The sequence below is a fragment of the Anser brachyrhynchus genome (assembly GCF_964034855.1).
Source record: "Anser brachyrhynchus genome assembly, chromosome: W".
Taxonomy (NCBI): Eukaryota; Metazoa; Chordata; class Aves; order Anseriformes; family Anatidae; genus Anser; species Anser brachyrhynchus.
This window is the reverse complement of record NC_137704.1, coordinates 12,382,234-12,399,458: the sequence shown is the minus strand read 5'-3', so window position 1 is coordinate 12,399,458 and position 17,225 is coordinate 12,382,234. Positions and strand designations below refer to the sequence as shown.

At 45.5% G+C, this 17,225-nt stretch overlaps 1 protein-coding gene across 1 annotated transcript in view; it reads left to right on the top strand.

Moving 5' to 3' along the window:
* LOC308184722 (uncharacterized protein) overlaps nucleotides 1–17,225 on the top strand; it is a 362,730-nt gene that overhangs the window by 164,532 nt on the left and 180,973 nt on the right. Inside the window, exon 2 of the mRNA XM_080572096.1 lies at nucleotides 12,138–12,280. The gene's annotated coding sequence lies outside the window, so the exon portion shown is untranslated. The remainder of the gene's footprint in view (nucleotides 1–12,137; nucleotides 12,281–17,225) is intronic.

Sequence of the window (17,225 nt, the reverse complement as noted above, 5' to 3'; positions counted from 1 at the left end):
CAACCCAAGCCATTCTATGATTCTATGATTCTATGATTATATGAAATAGGTTGTGTGACCCCCCCCCATCACCAGTGGAGAGGTTAGGAGTTTTAAGAAGGAAATTAAACCTTTAATTGAGGACTCCATAGGACTAGAGGAACACTTAGATCAGTTTCTAGGGCCTAATTTATATCCCTGGGGAGAGATGATTTCAATCCTGAGTATGTTATTCACTGGAGAAGAGTGGGGATTAATTAAGAGTGCACCTAACCACCCCTCCCCGCCCCGGACCAGGAGCAATTCCAGTAGAGCAGAAATATCCACTTGCCGATATGAGAGACTTAAGGGACATAATAATGGGGATTAGGGAAGCAGTAACAAAGTCCCAGAATTTTACTGAAGCATTTGAAATCTGACAACAAAAGGATGAATTCCCTAATGACTTTCTGCAAAGACTGAGGGATGGAATGAGGAAGTACTCGGGGATGATTCCTGAGGACCCTCTAGCCCAAGGGCTTTTGAAAGTACACTTTGTGACTAAAACCTGGTTGGACATACAGAAAAAGCTCCAGAAGATGGAAGGATGGAGTGAACAGCCACTAGAGACCCTCCTGCGGGAGGCCCTGAAGGTTTATGTCAGGAGGGGAGAGGAGAAGGAAAGACAGAGAGTGAAACTAATGATATCCACAGTGAATCAGGTAATGAAGCAGAGGATTGGAGATGAAGGGAGAAATTGTCAGGATAAGTCGGACCCAGGGTGGAAGGTTGAGGAAGAGAGATGAAAGAATGATAAGCAGAGGAAGCTACCTGTGTTGCAGTCTAAATTACAACAGGGACAAAGAAGATGTTTCAAGTGTGGTCAAGCTGGTCACCACAGCTGTTATAAATTCAGAATAGGGGAGTCAGGGCTTCTCAGAAAGCTGGTCCCACTGAGAGCCCTTGATAAATTTAGTGGTGGGACCTACTGAAGAAGAAGTTGTATTTTTAGTAGATACTGGGGCAGATAGATCATCACTGGCCCATAAATTAACTGATGAAATCCTAAGGGTGACAGGGGTAGAAGGGATGGGGATAACAGTGCCTCTTTTGGGGGATACCAAAGTGAGACTGGGGGATAAAACAATCACTGGGCAAGTACTGTATGTACCTGAGGCAGAGACTAATTTGTTGGGGAGGGATTTGATGATGAAATTGGGTATTCAAATATTAAGTTGTCAGGTGGGAATAACGGTATCAATGAAGTTATTGACAGAAGATGATGAAAAAGAAGTAGACCTCATAGTTTGGGTCAAGGAGGGAAATAGAGGAGGAATTAATATTACCTCCCTAAAGATAGATATACAGGAAGGATATGAGGCAATAAAGCAGAAGCAATACCGTATTTCAGCTGAGGGACAAAATGGTCTTAAATCAGTAATAAGAGAATTGATTAAAGATGAATTATTGGAACCATGCATCTCTCCTTTTAACACTCCTGCCAGTAAGAAAGGCTGATGGTTCTTACCAACTGGTACAGGATCTAAGAAAAAATACAGAGATAGTGCGGAAGCGCCACCCTGTGGTTCCAAATCCATACATTGTGATGAGCAAGATCCCACATGAGCATAAGTAGTTCAGTGTGATAGATTTAAAAGATGCCTTTTGACCCTGTCCACTGGACCCTGTGAGCAGAAACATATTTGCCTTTGAGTGGAAAGACCCTGAAACAAGTCAGAAACAAAAATATAGATGGACTGTTTTACCTCAGGGGTTCACAGAATCACCAAATTTATTTGGGCATGTTTTAGAGCAGATTTTAGAGCAATTCTTGCCATGTAGACCCAAGACACTAGAACCTGGAGCACCTTCTCCCCTCCTTCAATGATTTTGTGAAGAAGGTATAGAAAGGCATCGAGTAGCTTGTGAACCTGTAGTACTCAGCCAATGAGGAAACGGGAGGAATCAAGCATCGGGTAATAGGGGATATAAGGTTATGATATACTTTTGCTGGGCGCTCCTGCTTGCAGGACACCCACCATTGCAATCGTGAATAAAATAGCTTCACAGAAGATCCTGTCTGAGAAAATTATTGAGGTTTTTCTCACACTACAGGTGAGTCAGTCTCACCTCTGTGCCTGGCAAGATCATGGAGCAGATCCTTCTGGAAACCATGCTAAAGCACGTTGAAAATAAGGAGGTGATTGGTGACGGCCAACATGGCTTCACTAAGGGCAAATCATGCCTGACATATCTGGTGGCCTTCTATGATGGGGTTACAGCATTGGTGGATAGAGGAAGAGCAACGGACATGGACTTGCACAAAGCATTTCACACTGTCCTGTACAATATCCTTGTCTCTGAATTGGACAGACATGGATTTGATGGATGGACCACTCAGCGGGTAAGGAATTGGTTGGATAGTCGCACTCAAAGAGTTACAGTCAACAGTTCAATATCCAAGTACAGATCAGTAACGATGTTGTTCCTCAGGAGTCGGTATGGGGGGGACCGGTGCTGTTTAACAACTTTGTCGGCAGCATGGACAGTGGGATCAAGTGCACCCTCGGCAAGTTTGCCGATGACACCAAGCTGTGCGGTGGAGTCGACACGCTGGAGGGAAGGGAAGCTGTCTAGAGGGACCTTGACAGGCTTGAGAGGTGTGCCTGTGCAAACCTCATAAAGTTCAACAAGGCCAAGTGAAAGGTCCTGCATCTGCATTGGGGCAATCCCAACACAAATACAGGCTGGGCAGAGAATGGATTGAAAGCAGCCCTGATGAGAAGGATCTGGGGGTGTTGGTTGATGAGAAGCTCAACGTGAGTCGGCAATGTGCGCTTCCAGCCCAGAAAGCCACCGTATCCTGGGCTGCATCAAAAGAAGCATGGCCAGCAGGTCGAGGGAGGTGGTTCTGCCTCTCTACTCTGCTCTCATGAGATTCCATCTGGGGTACTGCATTCAGCTCTGAGGCCCCCAGCACAAGAAGGACGTGGACATATTAGAACAAGTCCTGAGGAGTGCCACAAAAATGATCAAGGGGCTGGATCACCTCTCCTACGAATAAAGACTGAGAGAGTTGGGGTTGTTCAGCCTGGAGAAGAGAAGGCTCCACTGGAGCCTTCCATTACCTACAAGGGGGCCTACAGGAAAGCCTGGAAGAACTCTTTATCAGGGAATATAGTGAAAGGACAAGGAGTAATAGCTTTAAACTAAAAGAGGGAAGATTTAGGTTGGATATAAGGAAGATATTCTTTACTATGAGGGTGGTGAGGCACTGGAACAGGTTGCCCAGAGAAGCTCTGGGTGCCGCATCCCTGGAGGTGTTCAAGGCCAGGTTGAATGGAGCTTTGAGCAACCTACTTTAGTGGAAGGTGTCCCTGCCCATGGCAGGGGAGATGGAACTATATGATCTTTAAAGTCCCTTCCAACCCAAACCATTTTATGCTTCTATGATTCTATTCTCTTTCTCTTAACAGTTATCTTCCCATTCCATAAGCTTTCTCCAAAATAACCATAAGACCTGGGAATGACTTTGGCCCCATCTGTCAAGGTGGTTGCTGAGGAAAGCAACCTATCATCGGTTACCAGGGATAAGAGATCGGCACTTCCCTTTCCACTTCCCTTCCTCGGGAAGTTGTAGAGAGCAATGAGGTTGCCTCTGAGCATTCTCTTCTCCAGACTAGACAACCCAAGTGTCCTCAGACTCTCTCATAGGACATGCCTTCCAGTGCTTTTACCAGCTTTCTTTCCCTCCTCTGGACACTTTCAAGGACCTTAACATCCTTTTTATATTGTGGAGATCAGAACTGCACACAATATTCAAGGTGAGGTTGCAACAACCTTAGGGCTACAAAGATGATGAAGGGCCTAGAGGGGAAGATGTATGAGGAGTGGCTGAGGTCATTTGGTCTGTTTGGCCTGGAAAAGAGGAGGCTGAGAGGAGACCTCATCGCAGTTTAAAGCTTCCTCACGAGAGGGAGCAGAGGGGCAGGCATTGATCTATTCTCTCTGGTGACCAGCGGTAGGACCCAAGGGAATGGAGTCAAGCTGCAACAGGGGAGGTTCAGGCTGGATATCAGGAAAAGGTTCTTCACCGAGAGGGTGGTTGCACACTGGAACAGGCCCCCCAGGGATGTAGTCACAGCATCAAGCCTGTTGGAGTTTAAGAAGTGTTTGGACTATGCTCTTAGCCATATGGTCTGAATTTCTGGGTAGACCTGTGTGGAGCCAGGAGTTGGACTTGATGATCCTTGTGGGTCCCTTCCAACTCGGGATATTCTATGATTCTATGACTCTGTGAACAATGCTAAATATACTGGGAGGATCACCTCTTTTTTTACTGGCTGGCTATGATGTGTTTAATGCATCCCAAAATGCAGTTTGCCCTCTTGGCTGCCAGGGCACACTGCTGACTCATGTTCAGCCTGTTGTCGACCAGCACCCCCAGATCACCCCTAGAGACCAGCTGAGCTGCTCTCTAGGCACTCGTCTCCCAAGCTGTGCCTGTGTCCAGCATTACTTCATCCCAGGTGCAGAACCCTGGATTTATCTTTGCTGAACTTCATGCCACTGATGATTGTCCAGTGCTCCAATGGATCTAGATCCTTCTGCAAGGCCTCCTGTCCCTCCAGGCAGTCAACAGAACCTCTCAGTTTAGTATCATCTGAAAACTTGCTGAGGATGAATTCCACTCCTGCATCCTGATCATTGATAAAAATTTTGAATAGGACTGGCTCTAGAACTGAGACCTGGGGAACACAGCTAGTGACTGGCTGCCAGCCAGATGTAGCCCCATCCACTACAACTCTTTGAGCTCTACAGTTGAGCCAGCTCATTACCCAGCATAGTGTGAACCTCTTCAATACACAGTTGGACAATTTGTCCCAAAGGATGCCGTGCGGGACAGTATCACAGAATAGTTGAGGTTGGAAGGAACCTTGTGGTGGTTTTACAGAGTTGGGCAGCTGAGCTCCACCACGACAACTCTCTCACTCCCCCTCCTCAAAGGGAAAGGGGGAGAAAATATGATGAAAAGGGCTCAAGGATTGAGATAAAGACAAGGAGATCACTCAACAACTATCATCATGGGCAAAACAGACTCAGTGTAGAAACGCCAGTAATAAATCCAGTACCATTAGATTCTGGAATACCATCTTTGACAGACTTGTCACCTCCTCATGCAGTGCCCAGATGGCATCCAGAGTGTTGTTTTCTAATTCTTTGATTACAGCTGAGATATCAAAATAGCTTTTTCTAATTCACTCACACTTAACCAAGTGTTAAACCACCTCACAAAACTGTGAAATGCCCTGTTCCTTTTCACTACAGGACTAGCTGGATTCCTCTTAATTCTGTGTTTATGGGTCCCAAGGGAGCTTTGGCTTTGTATGTCTTCAGTAATAGTTCCATTTAGAATTATTGCCCCCAGGGTGCAAGCTCCCTTCCACCCTGGGGGCAACACCTTCCTAGCCCTATTACCACATAGCCAATATTACCCCTGGCCGTTCAGGACTGGCCAGCCAGTTACAGGATGATTCCCATGTTGTATCTGGTGTGCATTATATATATTAGCATTCCTGTAGCTACCATATTTGGTATAGTATGGATAATTCCCTACCTCACAGGTAACATTTCCACACCCAGGGTCAGTATTATTGCCCCCTGAATTTCCATCAGTATGAAGAATGATATACATATTATTATAAAAAACAGAATAGCCTGGGAACACTCTATGTAATCCAACTCTTTTTCCCCAATTACATGTGGTATTCATAATTTTTTCCTAAGGAGAATTTAAAGGTTAGTTTACAACCACGATTCACACCTCCTCCTAATTTTTAATTTTAAAGGTTCTCCTATAGAAACAGTCTCTCAGGTCTCAGGGTCAACTGATGCCTTCACCTGGGTATAATGAGTGCAATGAGTCCACCATTTCTCAGCTGTTCTTACTGTCATCTCAGTAGTCAGGAGTACCTGGAATGGTCTGTCCCACTCAGGTTGTAGCTTCGATTCTCTCCATGTCTGTATCAGAACCCAGTCTCCTGCTCAGGATGGATGGATCGGGGCTTCCAAGGGTGGGGTTTGAGTTAACAATCCACAGGTCCTGAGAGATGACAAAGAGGATGACAGCCCAAGTATATAGTTTTTAAGAAAAGCATCTTTTGTCTCGAATTGAGGTAATTCATTCCCTTTGTCCATGTACAGCAATCCAAATAATATTTCATATGGTGAAACTCTCACATCTTTTCTTGGAGGTGTTTGAATTTGGAGAAGTGCCAAAGGTAAACACTTTGTTCAGGGGAGCCGAGTTTCCAGAACTTAGTCAGTTGCTTCTTTACTGTCTGGTTCATCCTCTCCACCCTTCCAGAAGAGGAAGGATTCCAAGGACTGTGAAATTCCCATTTAATTCCTAGAATCCACATTAGTCCTCGCAATATTTGTAATGTAAAGTGAGTTCCTTGATCAGAGTCAATATTTTCAACAATTCCATTCCTGGGAATTATCTGTTCTAGAATTACCTTAGCTACCAAGCTCGCAGTAGCAGATACTGAAGGGAAAGCTTCCACCCACCCTGACAAGTGATCAACCAAGACTAATAAGTATTTAAATCTACCTACTCTGAGGAGTTTGTAAAATCTACCTGCACACTTTGGAAGGGTTGAATTCCTGGTTCTCGCCCCACTTTGGGCTGACTGCGGATAATTTTCCTATTTACCTTTTGACATACTACACAACTCCTGCATACTTGTTTAGCCAGAGTATGTGTATTCCGACACATACATATTTCCATAGCACAGCGTCACACATTGCTTAAATTCCTCAATGACTCCCTTGATGTAAAACAGTTAATATTTGCCTCATTAGCGCTTTATTCATCATTTCTCTCCCATCAGGAAGTATCCATTTTCCTTTGGACTCTGTGGCTCATAATTCCTTAAAAACATATTCCACTAAATTCCTTAAATTCCTTAAAAACTCTTTTCCACTAAATATCTGCTTTTCCAGTGGGGAGGGTACTTTCAGACACTAGATGCCTTAAATACTTGACTTCTCTTTCTACATATTGTAATTTATTTTCCAATACTCTCAAGCCTTGTTTTCCCAGAAAGTTGAATAGCTTGTAAGTGGCTTCCTTCACAACTGTTTTCTCCTGTCCTGACAACAAAAGATCATCCACATATTGTAACAGTAATGCCTCCTGAGAAGGTTGGAATTGCTCCAAAATTTGTTTTAGAACTTGCCCAAATAAATTCAGTGACTCTGTAAATCCCTGAGGTAGAACTGTCCATCTGTATTGTTGCTTCCGCCCGATTTCAGGGTCTTCCCACTCCAAGACGAATATATCTTTGCTCTCAGAGTCTGAGAGCATCCCTTTAACAGCACCATTATTCCAGTCTAACAATTTACTATTTGAATGCCCAATTTCATTGTCAAATCCTTTCCCAACAAGTTAGTCCCTGCCTCAGGTGAAGGCATGCACGACATGGACAGCTGATGGCTCTTCAACAGCAGGACCTTTATTGCCATTTTTCACCACTACATTTATTTTCCCCGTAGCCCCACACGCTGTCCATGCGCCTGAATCTGTCTTACAATTGGTTAGAGACCCTCAGACGCGCCTCGAGCCAGCCAGCAATTGGCTACTGCCCAAAGCTCATCTTTAACACTGTAGCCAATTTACTTTATCTCGTCCTTGCTCAAGTTTTTGGTTGTACCGCTGTTTTCCTCATTATCTCTACCTCAGGGACGTGTGAAACAGCATGAAGCCACCTGCGAATTCCTTTCCCACAAAACAGCACAAAGCTCCCTGCGAATTCTTCTCCCACAATTCCCCCTTTTTTATTTTCAATCAACCAAACACTTTCTATAGATTTTTCTATCAATCACCGCAGACACTGCAATAAGCAAGGTACAATAAGCAACAGGGTGAAAAATCACATGCAGAACTACAATTGTAAAGTAGCGTGCCTACTAGAATCTACATCAGTCAACAAGTCATTAAGCGCTAGGGATATTGCTTCGCAGCGATGCTGCTTCTTACTCACACAGCACAATCACACAATCACGCAAAGAGGCCTCTTGCATTTCTCATTCATACCACAAGAAAATATCACTTAAAATAATTTGTCCACAGCTTCAGGAGGTCCTTGTCTACTCCCGTGGTGAGCGGCTGAGAGTGGAGACCCCTCCGAGGAAAAAATGCTCGGGGTGCACCTAGGGGCGTCCGTTCCACAGTCAATCCCACAGCCGAGCAGAGCGGCTCCTGGCGCAAGGAAGGATGCTATTATAATTTGTATAATGACAGCAAAGAGATGCATTGCAATAAGGAGCAAGTGTGGCATTGACCTTATTTTTTTTTTCTTGAGCAATTAAATCTTACACATGCTATTACTGTTACACATCTCAGGATATCTAATTCCTGTGGCTCTAGGGGCGTTTGCAGTAAGTAGACAGTCCAGTCTTTGTTATCTGCTGGGTTCCCCACCAGACATGTTGTAGATGGGTCGTTTCATTGGCTCCACCAGATCCAGGAACCTCCTCCCATCTAACCTTTAGTGCACTGCTGTATTAATCAGCTCCAGATTATCACCGAATGGGTCACCCACAGTCTGGGCTGGACTGAGACCCAGGAGGCACCGAAGCTGCAGAGGTGGACGAGGATGATGGTCCCAATCATGGTCGCATGCCACGAGCTGGCACCCATCGTGGTCCTTGCCCTGTGGAAACACAAGCGTACCCTCGCTCCCAGGTTATTAGGGGATATGGTCCTTCCCACCCCCCAGTATCCAGATTTCTCATCATAACCATTGCTTTTCCTGTTGGAATGGATGTTAGTCCTGATTCCATTGATTTAAAATGCTTAATTATAGGTGGTATTTCTTTGTATTGAAAAGGTAGTGTCAAATGATTTATGACATATACCACTTTGTTTAATCTATTCTGCAGGGTCTCCTGTGTCTCCCCCTTTTTCTGTTTAGCCAATAAGTCCTTTAATGTGCGGTGAACACGTTCTACTATTGCTTGTCCTGTGGGTGAGTGTGGGATGCCTGTCTTGTGAGTGATACCCCAGGTATGGGAAAAAAGTCGCGTAGAGCAGCTTGCATAAGCTGGGCCATTATCAGTTTTTATTTCTTTAGGGATTCCAAGGGCAGTGAAGGCCGCACAGAAATGCGCCTGTGCGTGACGGCTTGTTTCGCCCGTCATCGCAGAGGCCCAGCGCGCATGCGAAAAAGAATCTATGGACACGTGAACGTATTTTAGCCTCCCGAACTCGGGAATGTGAGTAACGTCAGTTTGCCAAAGCTGAAGAGAAGAGAGGCCCCTAGGATTAACTGTAGTCAGTGGGCCTGATCATTTTTGACAATCCGGGCAGGTCTGTACTATAAGCTTAGCATCTCCTATGGGGATGGCAAACTGTTTGGACAATGCCTTTGCAGCCTGGTGGAAGAATTGATGTGATAAATGAGCCTGGGACAATGTATTTGGCACTGGGACTTGGAATGCAATGTTAGTCAATTGATCGGCCCGGGCATTTCCTTCTGTAAAGAATCCCGGGAGTGTCGTATGACTTCTAATGTGGATCACGCAATAAGGGTGGGTACGGTGCTCTACAAGAAATAATAACTCTTTAAATTTTAAGAATAGTGCCTCGTTCTGGGTGTGTTTGATCTGAGATCTTTCAATTCGTTGTGCTACTCCTACTGCATAATATGAATCAGAGACAATATTTAGTGGAGCCTGGTCCCGTTGCTTGAATGTCATTGCTACCGCATGTAATTCTACTATCTGAGGGGAGCCCTGTATTGTTTCTATCACATGTTGCCAGTGGCCTCCTTGTTCCCACACGACTACAGCTTTTCTTGTTCTCCCTGACCCGACTGTGAATACTGTTTGTCCTTGGACTGGGTGCCATCAATATAGTGGCTTGTCCTCAACCTGTACATTATTATAAAAAGTAAGCATTTTATGAGATGGGAGATGTATATCAAGTTGACCCTTGAAACCCGAAAGGGCTGATTGTAGCTCTAAGCTATTCTGGAGGCACCAATCAAGATAGTCTTTAACTATCGGAATGATAATGGATTTTGGCTCTTCTCCGGCCATTTCTATAATTTGTTCTCTACCCTTCCTAATCAAATCTGAAAACATTTCAATGCGGGTGGCAAGCGTCTTTGTCGGTTGGTGGGGTAGAAACACCCATTCTAATAGCAGCAACGGGTCTGTTGCATTGGAGTCCCATTGCGCAATAATAGCTAAAGGTTGTGGATTCTGGTTGCATATGTAGAGCTGAATGGGTAAATTTTCTGCTTGCCGCTGGCATTATTGGGCAGAGATCTTCTCCTCTATACGGTTTAGTGCTGCCCTGGCTTCATTAGTCAGGCGGCAGGGCGCATTAATATCAGTGTCCCCTTTTAACAACTCGAACAGGGGTGCTAGTGTATGGTTGTCAATTCCGCATTGCGTCCTTATCCAATTTATATTCCCTATAAGCTTCTGGACATCATTGAGCGTGCGAATTTCCATTGTAATGGCTACATTTTGGGGTTGAATACTGTGCTGCAGTACCTTCCAGCCTAAATATTTCCAAGGCGCCTCCATTTGAATTTTTTCCGGCACGATTTGTAATCCCCATGTCTGGAACTCCTGCCATAGAGCAGGCAGTACTTCTTGCGTTAAGTTTTCTGTCGGACTGGAGAGCAATATGTCGTCCATATAATGATAGATGTATACGTGCGGGAATCGCTTGCATACGGGGCGTAGCACTCCTGCTACGTATGTTTGGCAAATTGTTGGGGAATTTTTCATCCCTTGAGGCAGCACAGTCCAATAATACCTATCCATTGGTTCGGTCTTACTGATTTGGGGAACGCGAATTGAGGAGCATCAGCAGGGTGAAGTAAGTGGAATAGTAAAGAAGCAGTCCTTTAAATCAATAATTACTATATTCCAATTTCAAGGGATCATAGCAGGAGAAGGTAATCCAGGCTGGGGAGCTCCCATGTCCTCCATTGCATTGTTTATTTGATGTAAATCGTGAAGTAATCGCCATTTCCTGCTTTTCTTTTTAATAACAAACACAGATGAATTCCAGGGGCTGGTTGTGGGGGTAATGTGTCCCAATTGTAACTGTTCTTGGACAAGTTCTTGGAGAGCAGCGACCTTTTCCGCAGGAAGCGGCCATTGATTCACCCACACTGGAGTATCAGTTCTCCAGGTGAGTCTCATGCGCGGTCGCTCGTCAATGGCCGCTATTGAAAATTTTCCGGAAAGCTCAGAGTGAACTCACCCTGTCCCATCACATCCCTCCCCAGGAGACTGACAGGTATGAGGGCAGCATATGGCCGGATGTTATAGAGTGAGCCTTCATGAGTCTTAATGGTAAGCATATACCGGCTCTGAAAAGTATCGGAGACACCACCAACTCCCACAAGGCCTTTTGTGGTGGAATCTAACGGCCAACCTTTGGGCCAATCCTGAAGAGCAATTACTGTGACATCTGCCCCGGTATCCATTAATACGGTTATTTGTGCACTTGAGGGGTTGGCCTTTGGGTGATGAAGTGTTAGGGTCAGTGTAGGTCTCTTAATGGTGATGGCCGAGGCCCAAAAAACTGATGGGAGTCCCACCGATCCAAACCCCGCGTCGTGTCAGTCACGCGTCTCTGCTTGTGGAACTATGGCTTTAAATAGTATTAACTGTGCAATTCTAGTCCCCTTGGGTATGAGCATTGCAGGAGAAGGTGAGAGAGGGAGTTAGGAGAATATAATAATTTACTAACTTTTAGAGAATTTACTAACTTTTTAGAAAAGGGGGGACTGAGAGAGGGAGTTAGGGGAATCTTATCAAGTAGAGATAGAGTGCTGACGGCATGAAACTAGGATCCTACTTAGTGTCTTTACTAACTATGGTGCTTGTGCAAATTAATTAAAGCAAGAAGCCTTGGGCCCCTTTACCAAGGTCAGTCTCTTAATAAGAGTGTGAGCCTAGAAAGAAAGAAAGAACCACAGGGGTTCAAGAATAGCCCCACCATATTCGGGAAACAACTAGCCTGTGATCTTGAAGCTTGAAAGTCCCCTTCGGGAAAAGGGGACACTGTTGCAGTATGAAGAAGAAAAGGAATGTGTATAATGGACTATTAGTTTACTAAATGTTTTTTGGCACTAATACTGTGAACCCAGCCTCTTTCCTTAGTAACAGAGTTTCCAGATTACCCATTCATGATTGCATCAAGACCATGGACACTGTATACTCCAGCTAACCAGACCTAAAGGATACACCCCTAGAAGATGCGGAGGATTGGTATACAGATGGCAGCAGCTTCGTCCGCCACGGACTTCGCCTCACAGGATATGCGGTAACAAACATCAGCCCAAAAGGCAGAAATCATCGCCTTGATAAGAGCTTTTGAGCTGGCAAACATTTGGACAGATTTGAAATATGCCTTTGGTGTGGTGCATGCACACAGGGCAATTTGGAAGGAGAGAGAGGACTTTTATCTTCCTCAATTAAACATGCAGAAGAGATACTGAAATTACTCCAAGCAGTATACCTGCCTACTAAAGTTGACATTAAAGGACATCAACTAGGGGATACTGATATTGAAGAGGGAAATAGATTGGCTGATGCAGGAGCCAAAGGGGTGGCAGAACGGGCCCCTGAGAGTCAAATTTTGGCACTAGTACCAAGAACAGAAAATCAGGCATTAACAAAAGCTTCAGAAAATGAAGTATAATATTCTAAGATGTAAATGGAAAATGTTACCTGCAGGTTTAATGTAAATAAATGATGGGTGAATTGTGATATCATATTAAATTGAATGGTAATTGTAGAACATAATAAAACATGCTGGGGAGCTGAAGTAGTATAAGAGTTTTTAAATAGAAAATGGATAGGGCCTAATTTGTATACCATTGTTAGACAGGTATAAAAGTAATCAAGCTCCAAACAGTGGCAAATTATTTTTTTGAACTCCCAAGAAAAGGGGGGTATCAGTATTTATCGGTATTAACTGACACCTTTTCAGGATGGCCAGAAGCATTCCCAACTAGAACAGCCAAGGCTCGGGAGGTAATTAAGATACAAGAAATAATACCACATTTTGGAGTTCCAGCAACTATATCCTCTGACAGGGGACCACACTTTATCTCAAGAGTGGTACAAGAAATTAGCCGCCATTTGGGTACAGACTGGCAACTTCATATCGCCCTCAGTCGAGTGGCCAAGTAGAAAAATGAACCACTTAATCAAACAGCAAATTGTGAAACTGGGAGAAGATGCAAATTTGGTCTGGCCTCAGTCTCTTCCTTTAGCCCTTTTGCGTATACCAAGGGCAAAGGAAGGGTTAAGCCCCTTTGAAATCTTATATGGATGACTCTATGGAATACAAAGAGGGATATCCATGCAAGCTGGGGATGAAATTATGACCTCCTATATGGTGGCCTTAGGTAAACAGCTCGATGAAATTGGACAGCATGTGAGTGGGACTTGGGGTAGAGGGTTAGATGGACCAGTGCACAATATACAACCTGGAGATTATGTGTATGTAAAGTCTCTTGCAGAGAAGACCTTGAAACCACAGCGGGAAGGACTGTTCCAGGTCACAGCGACAAGAATCAAGGAGCAGAATGCCTGGATCTATCACACCAGAGTGAAAAAGGCACCCAAGACCCCATGGAAGGTTACTCAGGTGCAACCTGGAAGGTTACATTTCTCACAGTCTTAATGGTATCATTGGTCAAGGAAACTGAACAGTGGGTGCACAATACCTATGTGAAACTCACCCAGGCAGTGAGTGATAGTTTCAACCTTTCTGACTGTTGGGTGTGCACAGTGCTGCCTAGAGGCAACCTAGAATTCCCCGTATGGGGCATACGCAGTATGAATTGGACATTGACCTTTGCGTACCCAAGAAATGGAACATGTCCATTTGGCAAGGATGATCGTGAACATCTAGGGGAGAGATTTGAACTACTCCCACACGAAAATGTTAACGTATACACGAGATGCTTAAATGATAAAACCTCATGCATAGGTATAGGTCCACTTAGTTATTTAGCCCAGGAACCTGACAACTGTAGTATGGCAGAATATGTAGGAACTTTTAATCTTACTAAAATTAGAGATTATGGTGTAGGTGTCACAATATGTGCTGATAAAAAGGATACGAACTCAGGATCTCACAGCCTCAATTCTCTCATGCAAATTTGCAAGCTACAAAAAGGATTCTATTGCCTATGTGGAGATGGGCGTGCTAGGAAAAGCTTACCCTTAAATTGGAAGGGTCATTGTATTGGGGGCTATCTTAGCCCTCGAGGGGGTATATTCACTAAACCACCTCCGGGAATAGTCCGGACCTTATGGAGACAAACACGTACTGTTCCGAATAACCCCCTCGTGATGAGACCCACGGGATTCCATAGTTTTGTAAGGTGGTTGATTCCATCCCTGGGAATAAGTGAAATAGAAAAACCTATAATATCTCAGCCACATTAGAAATTATTGAAAATACCACAGCTGATGTTCTTTCGGCATTACAGGAAGAAATTTCCTCCCTACACAAAGTAGTACTTCAGAATAGGATGGGATTAGATATGCTTTTAGCCAAGGAGGGAGGACTGTGTACAATCATAAACCAAACTTGCTGTGTATATGTTAACAAACAAAAACAGATTGAGACCGACCTGGAGAAGATTTGGGAAAGGAATAAAATTTTGCATGCAGTAGCTCAGGATGACACGTCCTGGGGATTTACAGACTTGGTAGAAAAATTGACTTCCTGGTTGCCAAACCTAACCTGGTTGAAACAGTTGTTTATCACAGTAATCGTGGTCGTGGTTTTGTTCATGGTTCTTTGTGTAGTGATCCGATGTATCTTATGGTGTTTTAAGAGTACGGGAAACTCCTACAGCGAGTAGAAAAAGAACCAACTCAGACGGAAACTGGAGTCTAACAGATACTTTGAAGGAGTGTTAGATAGAGAAACACTATATTGAACCTAGAAATAGTAAAAGAATTTACTAACTTTTTAGAAAAGGGGGGACTGAGAGAGGGAGTTAGGGGAATCTTATCAAGTAGAGATAGAGTGCTGACGGCATGAAACTAGGATCCTACTTAGTGTCTTTACTAACTATGGTGCTTGTGCAAATTAATTAAAGCAAGAAGCCTTGGGCCCCTTTACCAAGGTCAGTCTCTTAATAAGAGTGTGAGCCTATCTTAAGAAACTGGTAGAAACTGGTCCTGTGGATGGACAAGATCCAAGAAGCAACTGAGTCTGCGCAGAGACAAGAGGTCAACTAGCGGTGATGAGGAAGAGTCATCAATCTTCATCCCCACGACCCCCGACGACCACCACCAGAATACACTGCGCAAGCGCAGGTGGGAGGAGTTTATGGAAATGACTCCTTGGAACTAATTTTAATACGAAGCAGGGACAGGTTATGAGTATGTATAGGCGTATTGTGAAACTTCATGCATATGTAACTCTTTACTGCATATAACCAAGGCAAGTTGCCGCGTCAGGCACGCACGACTTTGGCGGGACTACCCCCCGTGCTGCCCAGCGCTGAATAAACATACCTACTTCACAATCTTACTGATTGTGGAGTCCGTTTTCCGCAAGTCAAAGGAGTCCATGCCATTGCTTGTATTATTCCTTCATATTCAGCATCGATTACTCCAGGCAGTACAAAAAGACCCGTTAGTGGGGTGCTAGACCGCCCTAGCAAGAGGGGGCTGCATCCCTTCCCTATTGGTCCCTTTACGTTTAGAGGTATTTTGCGGACCCGAGTGTCCCAAAGGGTGCAGCTCGTTACTGTGGAAACATCTAATCCGGCGCTTCCTCAGGTTCTGGCTGTGAGGGAATCCACGGTGACGTAGTGGACGGGATCGCTGGAGCAGTGGGCGGCTGCGGTCGCAGCCCGGTAGTCATCATCGCCCAGGGCGGTGACTTCCGCGAGGACGGCCCGCCCACGAAGGAGGGCCGGGGCACTTGTGTCATCGCGCGGCCCCGCCCCGCGCTCTGCTTCCTGTTTCCCTGCCGCGGTTGTAAAGGTTGTCCCTCTGCATTATGCGTCGAACGGCACTGGCTAGCCCAGTGCCATCCCGTGCCGCACCGTGGGCAAACAGTGGGAGGGGCAGAGTTACCGCGTTCCCCCCCCCGCTCCTCGCTGTGGGCATTCGGTGGCAAAATGCCCCGTGGCTCGACAGCGAAAACACCGTTTTCGCCCGGTTTTAAGCGCAGCAGCAAAAGCTCCGGCCAAAGCGGCAGTGTGATGTTCTATGGATCCGACTCGATTGCAAGCCTCTATCATTTGTACCAGTGTAGTATTAGCAGGCAGGGCTTGGAGTATTTTCTTACAGTCTGTGTTTGCATTTTGCACTGCCAGTTTTAGTATAAGGACCTCTTTGGCCTCGCGGTTGTCAATTTGTTTGTCCAAAGCGTCTCGCAATCTATCAATGAATTGCATATAAGGCTCGGTAATTTGTTGCCTAATGCTGGTAAATGATGGCTGGACTTTTCCAACTTCAGGCAACTTCAACATAGCCTGGAAGGCCAGAGACGCGGACTGCCGCAAGATGGCATCGTTGAGCCTAGCCTGCAATCTCGGATCAAATAACGGCTCAGTCCCCATCAACTGTGGGATCCCGGCTCCCCGGAGGGGGTCGCCGGGCTGCCGGTCCAGGTTACGCAGGGCGGCCAATTCGCACGCTTCTTTCCATTTTTGCTCCCACAGTAATTTTTGTGTTGGCGTTAAAATCATCGCGGCTATCTGACGGCAATCGTACGGCACCAGCAAGTGACCAGTCATAACGTTTTCTAACAATGACTGAGTAAATGGTGCATGTAATCCATATGTAGTCACAGTCTTTCTCAATTCCTTAATTAGATCCCATTGGAAGGCATTATATTCATTTGGACCGTTGGGTCGCACCTGCACCGGGAAAGCCATTCCCACCGGGTCCCCGTCTTTTAGCACTTCTCGGCGCACCAGCTCCCATCGTTCCCGCGGGTCGAAAGCTCGGGCTCCCAGAGAGGCATTATCAGGGGCAAGCAAGGCGGGAGCCGAGGGGGTCAGCGGGGAGGGGTTCTGCGGCGGCAGCGGGGAGGGGCTCTGCGGCGGCGGTCCGCGGCCCTCTTCCTTGTCATCCCCCAGGTCTATCAAATTGCAGTGCTCTGGTGACCTTGCAGGCTCTGATCTCGGTTCGGCTGCTGTTATTGCCTGGGCAGCGGCATTCTGTACTTCCTTTTCTGCCTGCCACGATCTTAA